The sequence below is a fragment of the Alligator mississippiensis genome, chromosome 7 (genome assembly GCF_030867095.1).
Source record: "Alligator mississippiensis isolate rAllMis1 chromosome 7, rAllMis1, whole genome shotgun sequence".
Taxonomy (NCBI): domain Eukaryota; kingdom Metazoa; phylum Chordata; order Crocodylia; family Alligatoridae; genus Alligator; species Alligator mississippiensis.
This window is the reverse complement of record NC_081830.1, coordinates 26739064-26746607: the sequence shown is the minus strand read 5'-3', so window position 1 is coordinate 26746607 and position 7544 is coordinate 26739064. Positions and strand designations below refer to the sequence as shown.

The 7544-nt window shown below is 45.6% G+C and overlaps 1 pseudogene; it reads right to left on the bottom strand.

Annotated features, from left to right (window-relative positions):
• Nucleotides 1-6031: 6031 nt before the first annotated feature.
• LOC132251895 (olfactory receptor 6F1-like) lies at nt 6032-6599 on the bottom strand (annotated as a pseudogene).
• Nucleotides 6600-7544: the final 945 nt, after the last annotated feature.

The window sequence follows — 7544 nt, the reverse complement described above, 5'->3', positions numbered from 1 at the left end:
TGCTCTCATGCCCTCCCGGACCAGCAACGTGCAATGGCAGGAACCCCCATCCCTGAGTCCTGTGCCCCGCACTGCCCTGGCCGGGCAGCTTGTCCCAACCTCAGCCCCAACCCTCCTTCATTGGGACAAGTCCTCGACCACACTGAACGCAGCTGCCCCCAGCTGGTAAGTCTGTTGTGGTGGGCAGAGGGGGGAGGGAAGGGGTGTGCGGGGGCATATCAATACCCTCTGCCCACCACAACAGACTTACCAGCTGGAGGCAGCTGCATCCAGCATGGTCGAGGACTGCTGTCTGTTTTGTCTATGGCCGAATCTCCGAATTGGCGCCGAATCTCTCCAAATTGATTCAGAGGCTTCCAATTCAATTTGGACCTTTGAATGGGTCTCCTGATTTGATCTGGAGATTCGACCGCCAAATCAGGCCAAATCTCCTCCAAATCGAATCAGCTACTGAAGCTTCGCACAGCCCTACTATGCATGGAGGTAGTTGAGTAAGTTTTGGAGAAAGCAATGAGAGGGAGGAAGAGGACCTTTCCATATTTTGCCCCAATAACTAAATTAAAAATGTTGAAATCATTCATCTGGACCCACAGCAAGACACCTTACATTTTTGCCTACAGCAGACCTATTATGAACTACAGTTCACCTAGGAGGCAAGAGATCTGGGTTCACTCTCAAATACCTGAACTCTAAGGTCCTCCTTGCCTAGAAGGGATGTGAACCTACAAACACACACTTTCCTCCACATGGTGCTCTAACTATCATGGCACTAGTCAGACATTAGCCAAGGCCCTCCCCAGCACTCTTTTGAAGCTAAGATGGAGCCCCTTGCCTTTAATAGCCATTGGATAAAATGCATGGTAGGAAGCATAACAGGAACACTTCTTTCCCATTGCAAGCAAGGGTTCTGATTACAAATGAAGAACTATTCCTTTCCAGGCCACCATCTTTCTCACTCAGATGCACACCTTCGTATTTGCTCTTTCTACTGGGCCCACAAAGCTCTCGGTCTCAGTTACCCAACTTACTGGGGCCAGCTTCAAAAGGAGAGACAGAGAGTCCCCTGGAAAATGCCTGATGTGTAATTACTAAAGTGCTATATGAGACGTTAGGTGATTGCTGGTGGCTGCTAACCAAACTACAACAAGAACTGGGCTTCTGACATTTGGGATGCACAGATTTCAGAAAAAACTGGGCAGGGAAAATCCAGTCCTAAGGTAGCAGAGTGGGCAGAGCAGTATTGAAGGGAACTGTTAAGGCTGGAAAGGCTTGGGGCTAGGGAGAGTAAGTGTGTTAAATTCAGGAATAAGAGATGTTTTTAGAGCTGGTGATGGGAGAGCCCAGGTCTGGGGAGGAAGAGGGGCTGCAGGTAATGGTAAGTAAAATTGCCAGAGCTATGTGGGGAGAGGGCCTAGGAGTTTTATAGCAGGCTCTGTAGGTTATGTTTAATGCACATTGGCAGAGCTATGTGAGTATGTGGATGCACAATTGTTTGGGATCCCAGTGTTGGGTAGCAGGGGGGCTTACAGGTCATGCATGCGGGTCCTGGGCACATGTGTATGTCCGGCAGGGTGGCACCTTACAGACTAACTGGTTATCTGCCACTGAAGGCTAGACTCCAGCAGTGTTTTCTGAACGTGACACCTGGGCCTGCCTGCCTGCCTGTGCTCACTTCCTGGGAATCTGGGCTGCATTTGTGTGTTGGTGGCACTGCACCCCAACCCTCATATTCCTTGCAGATTGTATGAATGGGATTCATTCACAGAATTAATGAATGAAGGCATCACCCTTCCCAGGAACTGGCGATCATGGCTTGACCCATATTACCTTACCCATCAGGGGGCAACTTGACATACGAGCTGTTCATTTCCTTCTTTCTCAAACTTTAATCTATATTCCCTGACTTTCTTTTCATACCAGCCCCAGAAGCCTTCCTCAGATCTGCATTTCCCAAATTACTTTTTATTCTAATGACTCCTAGTGGGACCCATCAAGAACAATTAATAGCTTTGTTTCCGTCACAGCCCTTAATGCCCATAGATTTGCCAGATCTCCCTGCAGTGTCCCTGGCTCCTCACCTCAGCACAGTATTCCTTGGAGCCCTCGTTAAAGCACATGATGTTATAATGATGGATGTGGTTTCCTACAATTCTCTGGAGCAGCAGGTGCTTCACCGGTAATTAGAGAGATTTCTTTTTAGAAGGTGTGCTGCTGAGAGAGTTGTTTTTAATGATTATTGGAAATTTTTTTTTAACTGAAAATTGTATTAGTTTTATCCAAATGAAAAAGTAAAGTTAATATGTTTCAAATGAAATGGATGAGGAAGCTTTCCGAGTAGGGGTCTGTCACCCCAGATCTTTGATTAGATAGATAGAAACAGATGCAACCTATTGGCTAATATGTTCTTGCCACTTCCCTTGACTAGTCACGAGGGGCTAGGAGTCTTTGCTTGATCTTTAAGTACTACCACTACCATAGTCATCCATAGAAGAGGGTTACAGTTGCATTGCAAAACCTTGTTAGGTTCATTTCCCATTTGCTTTGTCTCTAAGCAATTAGCTATACCATCATAAAAAATATTCTTTAGAACTAACAAAACGAACCAACGATATTTAAAAAAATGAATGCAGTGCTCCTGACATTGAAAATAGCCATTCTGCAGCCCCTGCCCAATGAAGCTCACTATGCATAAAGAATGTGTTCAAAAGTCTTGGGTGTAGAGACACGGAGAGAGAGAGAGACAGACAGATAGAGAGAAAGAAACAAAGGATTTTTTTTTTTCACATCATTGCAAAATATTAATAACAAAACGTGATGGCCCTCCCAAGGAGTCAAGAATGAAATACCTGTCAGTAATAAAAACACTCATTTGACCAAACGCTGAAACCTGTATAGAAACCACTTGAATATAGAGAATGCAGAATTCTTCAGTATCTGCTTAACGACCTCTAACTTCACAAGAAGTAGGTTTATTACTTTTCAGAAGATCTAGCTATCTATCATTCTTTCTTTCTTTCTCTTTCTGTCTTTTGCTTCCTGGTCTGGGCACATTTGGATCTAAACACTTAGCTTTGTAACAAAATGTGGACTAGTTTGTGTCACGCTGGGCCACTGAAGAGGCACTCTGCAACCTAAGTGGTGCACAAAGGTGCCCATGGCCAAGACCCCATGCAGCAGCGCCCACTGGAAGCCACCGGTTCTCTTGGTGATGGGTACTCTGCACAGGGTGTGCCAGGACAGGTTGGCTTACCCTGGTCTTGTTGTCACTAGGCATCACTTCCAAGTCATGTCAGGCTATTTTTATTATAATCTCTGCTGCAGTCAGGGCTGGCAGCAAAGACAGGGATGTGGCACACTTCAACCGTGCATGTGAACAGTGCCTTCCCAGACAGCATCTCAAGGCAGATCACCTGAGTTGTAGTTGGGCACAGTGAGGGACAGCAGAGTGCCAGGCCTGCCACTCTCATTGCTGTCTACCACAGGAGAAACAGGCAGTGATAGAGGTGGTCTGTCTAGTGAGCTGCCACTGGAGAGGACTTTTGGTGTGCAGAGGTGGTCTTCTAGTAGGGAGGAAGGAGCAGAGGCACCTGTTCCTCTTAGGCAGAATTTGGGGGTGGGTTTGACCCTCCACTGCAGCTCTCTTACTCCCTGCCTCTGGCCTGCTTGTGAGGGGTGACAGACTAGAAATGAGACAGTAAAGCCACCCTGGGGATGTCCTGTCTCTCAGAGGTGCTCTTAAGACTGCTTGGAAAGTGGTATGAGCATACACACCGTTATAATAACTATGGTATAAGTTCCTACATAAAATAGAGGAGAATGTGGCTCCATTAGGTGTGTGATGGGTGTAAGCTAGTGGTTCTCAGCCCCACTGTGTATGTGCAGCTGCCCACTGATAGCTGCTCATCCTTTGCAATTTATATCCATGCCTTGAGTCATAAAGGTTATCTCACTGCCTCACAGTGGCTATTACAAGCCATTTCCCTTGAAGAAATGGTTACCTCTGAATAGACATAGACACACAACACCTTCACCAGTGTAATTATGACTGCTGTGTATTTCAACCTGATTGTCCTTGCAGTATTCATACACAAGAATCAAACTTGTGTTTTCTTGTCTACACCAGCATAAGGCAGGTGACTGATCGATGCATCCTATATGTCTGATCCCCATAAAAATTCATCTTTCTAATATACTGCTACAGGGGTATATGGTAGCACAGAGTGCTAGGCAGAAAGAAGTTAAAAGCTTCTACAGATCTATGGCTTAATACAGTAGTTTCCAAACTGTGGTACATGTACCACTTATAGTACAAATGGACTTGCTGGTTAGATTTTCACCTGAACAAGTCTTATTTTTATTTAGTCTAGGGTACAGCAGGGGTGCCCCTGCCCCCCGCACCTTTTATTTGTGCTATTGAGATGCTTGTGCAGAGACTGAGGTGGGATAGAGTCATTAAGAGGGGTCATAGATTTCATAGATTTCTAGGGTCAGAAGAGACCTTGTAGATCGAGTCCAAACCCCTGCTCTAGGCAGGAAAGAGCGTGGGGGTTAAATAACCCCAGCTAGGTGCCTGTCTAATCTTTTCTTGAACACATCCAAGGTAGGGGAAAGCACCACCTCCCTTGCAAGCCCATTCCATATTTTGGCAACCCTCACCATAAAGAATTTCTTCCTGATATCCAATCTAAATCTACTCTCCTTTAGTATTTGGCCATTATTCCTAGTAACCCTGAGGGTCCCAGTGCCAGGTGGATGAGAGTAAGAAGTGAAAGAAGTATTGTATATGGATGATATCAATGTCATGGTAAGGGACAGATTGTGCCATACCACTTGTTCTTTGGAACAAGTCTGGAACAGGCCTGGCCAAGGCCCCACACCTGGCGCTGCAGTAGCAAGGGGGGAGCACCTGGTGGACCCCGGCTCGGGTCCATGCTGGTGGGACAGGGAAGAATTAAACCCCCTTCCTGGCCAGGTCATGCCAGGCCACTGCTGAGGCTGGCCAGGCCCCTCCCACTGCAGCAGCAAGGGAGAAATGCCTGGCAGGTCCTGCTGGTGGGACAGGGGAGGAAGAAGTGGAATAAAACTCTTCCCTGCTCCCTTCCAGGGCCAGCATCTGGCCAGGCCCCCACCCCTGCCTGTCCCTGCTCTGGCTGGGGATCAAAGGGGCAGGGCCAGCCCTGCTTCGCTGGAGCAGAGAGCACAATTCAGCCCAGAGGGCATGCTGAGATACTGGGGGATTCTGGTTTAGCTTAAACCAGGAAGGGATCTGGAACAGAAATTGCATAAACCCATTTGAGCTCCATCAGTTAAGTCTGATACGGCATTCAAGGTTTATCTCAAACTGGTTTTGGCCATTTTGAAACTGGTTTATGTGCACTGCACTTATGTTCTGTTACAGGTTTAAACCAGTTTCTAATCACTTAAGCCGGTCTGTGTGTAACTTCTGTCCTTAGCCCTCAACATTATTTCCAAATCACAGATCTATTTATTTTTTACCGTGTTTGATATTTACTCAGTAGTTGGACTGAATGTTTAAAGGAGCCTCCGTTACTTTTAAATATATGAGCCAGTAGTTACACTGTCTTCCAGTTCTTTGATAGATAGGAACATGACAGCTTTGGGTAACCAGAGCACTTGCTACCTAGATAGTAATAATGACAACGGATCAGATTTTCAGGGGAGCTAAAGGGAGATCATAACAAAATCAGATACTTTTCCTCAGTAGAGTCCAGAAGGCTTTAAGAAAATGAAGCCAGCACCATTAACTCTAGCTTTTGGATGGTAAAACAGTCACAGAGAACTGGAGCAACTTGACCAGGTCACAGACTTCCTCTGCGATAGACTTGGAAATGGAGCCCAGGTCTACAGAATTCCAGGCACGGGCCCGACCTCCCCAGGCGTGACATCCTCTTTCTAGCACATTGAGGTCATAGTGACTTCTGAGAATAAGAGATATCAGCACTTGGACAATAAAAATGTCATCAAACAGGATATTGTTTATCTAATGAGAGTGACATTGTGAGAGAATGAGTCATGCCGCACTGACCACTTTTCTCAAAGCATCCTTCACCTCTTTGTTCCTCAAAGCATAGATAAAGGGGTTCAGCACTGGAGTGACAATAGTGTTTAGTACATGGACAGTTTTGGTCAATTCAAGTGATTCCTTTATGGAAGGCTTGACATGCAGGAAAATGGTAGAGCCATAACAGATAATCATGACAATGATATGAGAAGAACAAGTAGAAAAGGCCTTTTGGCAACCTTTGGCTGATGGGATGCTCAATATGGTGGAGATGATGTAAATGTAGGATACCAGAGTTATTGCGCATGAGCCCAGGATGACAATGAATGAGATGATGAAGGCCACCAGCTCCACTGAACGTTTGTTGGTGCAGGAGAGAACTATCCATGGGGCTATGTCACAAAAGAAATGATTAATGATATTACGTCCACAGAAGGACAGCCTGGAGATCAAATATGCTGGGGCAGAAAAGCTAGAAAGCCACAGAGCCAAGAGCCATCTGAGCAGACAAGGTGCCATTCATAATGGAGCTATAGTGCAGTGGGTAGCATATGGCCAAATACCGGTCATAGGCCATGACAGCCAGGAGGAAATATTCTGTACGCCCAGGGAGAAAACAAAGTACATCTGTAGGAGGCAACTAAGGAAGGAGATTGCCTGACTTTTCTCCAAGAGGACTGCCAGGGCTTTAGGGACACAAGCTGTTGTGTACCATATTTCCAGGAAAGAGAGGTTGAGGAGCAACCAGTACATGGGTGTGTGTAGCTGTGGGTGAGTTCTCACTCTGAGTATGATGAAGACATTTGCTGTCACTGTCAGGATGTATATGAAGAGGAAGAGCATAAAGAGGGAGACGTGAATGTAACAATTGCCAGGGAATCCTTGGAGGATGAAAACATACGGACTGCTCTGGTTCCCCCTGTCTGCACTGGCTGTAAAATTCATCTGTCAAGTCACAAGACATAGTAAGGGGTACAACTGAATATTATCCAATACATTGCTAGATGTTGTGAAATATATTCAATAACATACTCTTTAAAATATATATATCCTTTTGGAACAAGCTTATGAAACACTGTCATCTACTGTTCTCTCCTCTGTTATAATGTCTAAACATGACTCAATGTGACTCAGGCTCCCCCAGCAGCTCAGATAAAACTGCAACAATCATAGGGAGAGAGTTTTAAAAGAACTGAATGGGTTGGAGTTTTTTGATGATGATGGTGATGATGATGATATTGAGCAACCGGTTCAATACACTTTAGGAAGTGTCCTCGTTTTCAAAAATGCTGCCATCTGAAAGTCAAGCCTACCTTTAAAAGGTGCAACTTATGCCCTTGGCACACATTCAGTTTTTGTCATTCCAAATCCATTTCCGACTTCCCAAAGTGTAAGCAGAGGCACATTCAAGCCATTTGAGAGCAGAAGAGAAAAGATGCAAAGTTGTGCTTTTTTGACTGAGGTTTATCTTGGGATCGTAGTATCTTTGACAGGGACATCAAACATGCGCCTGCCCCATGGA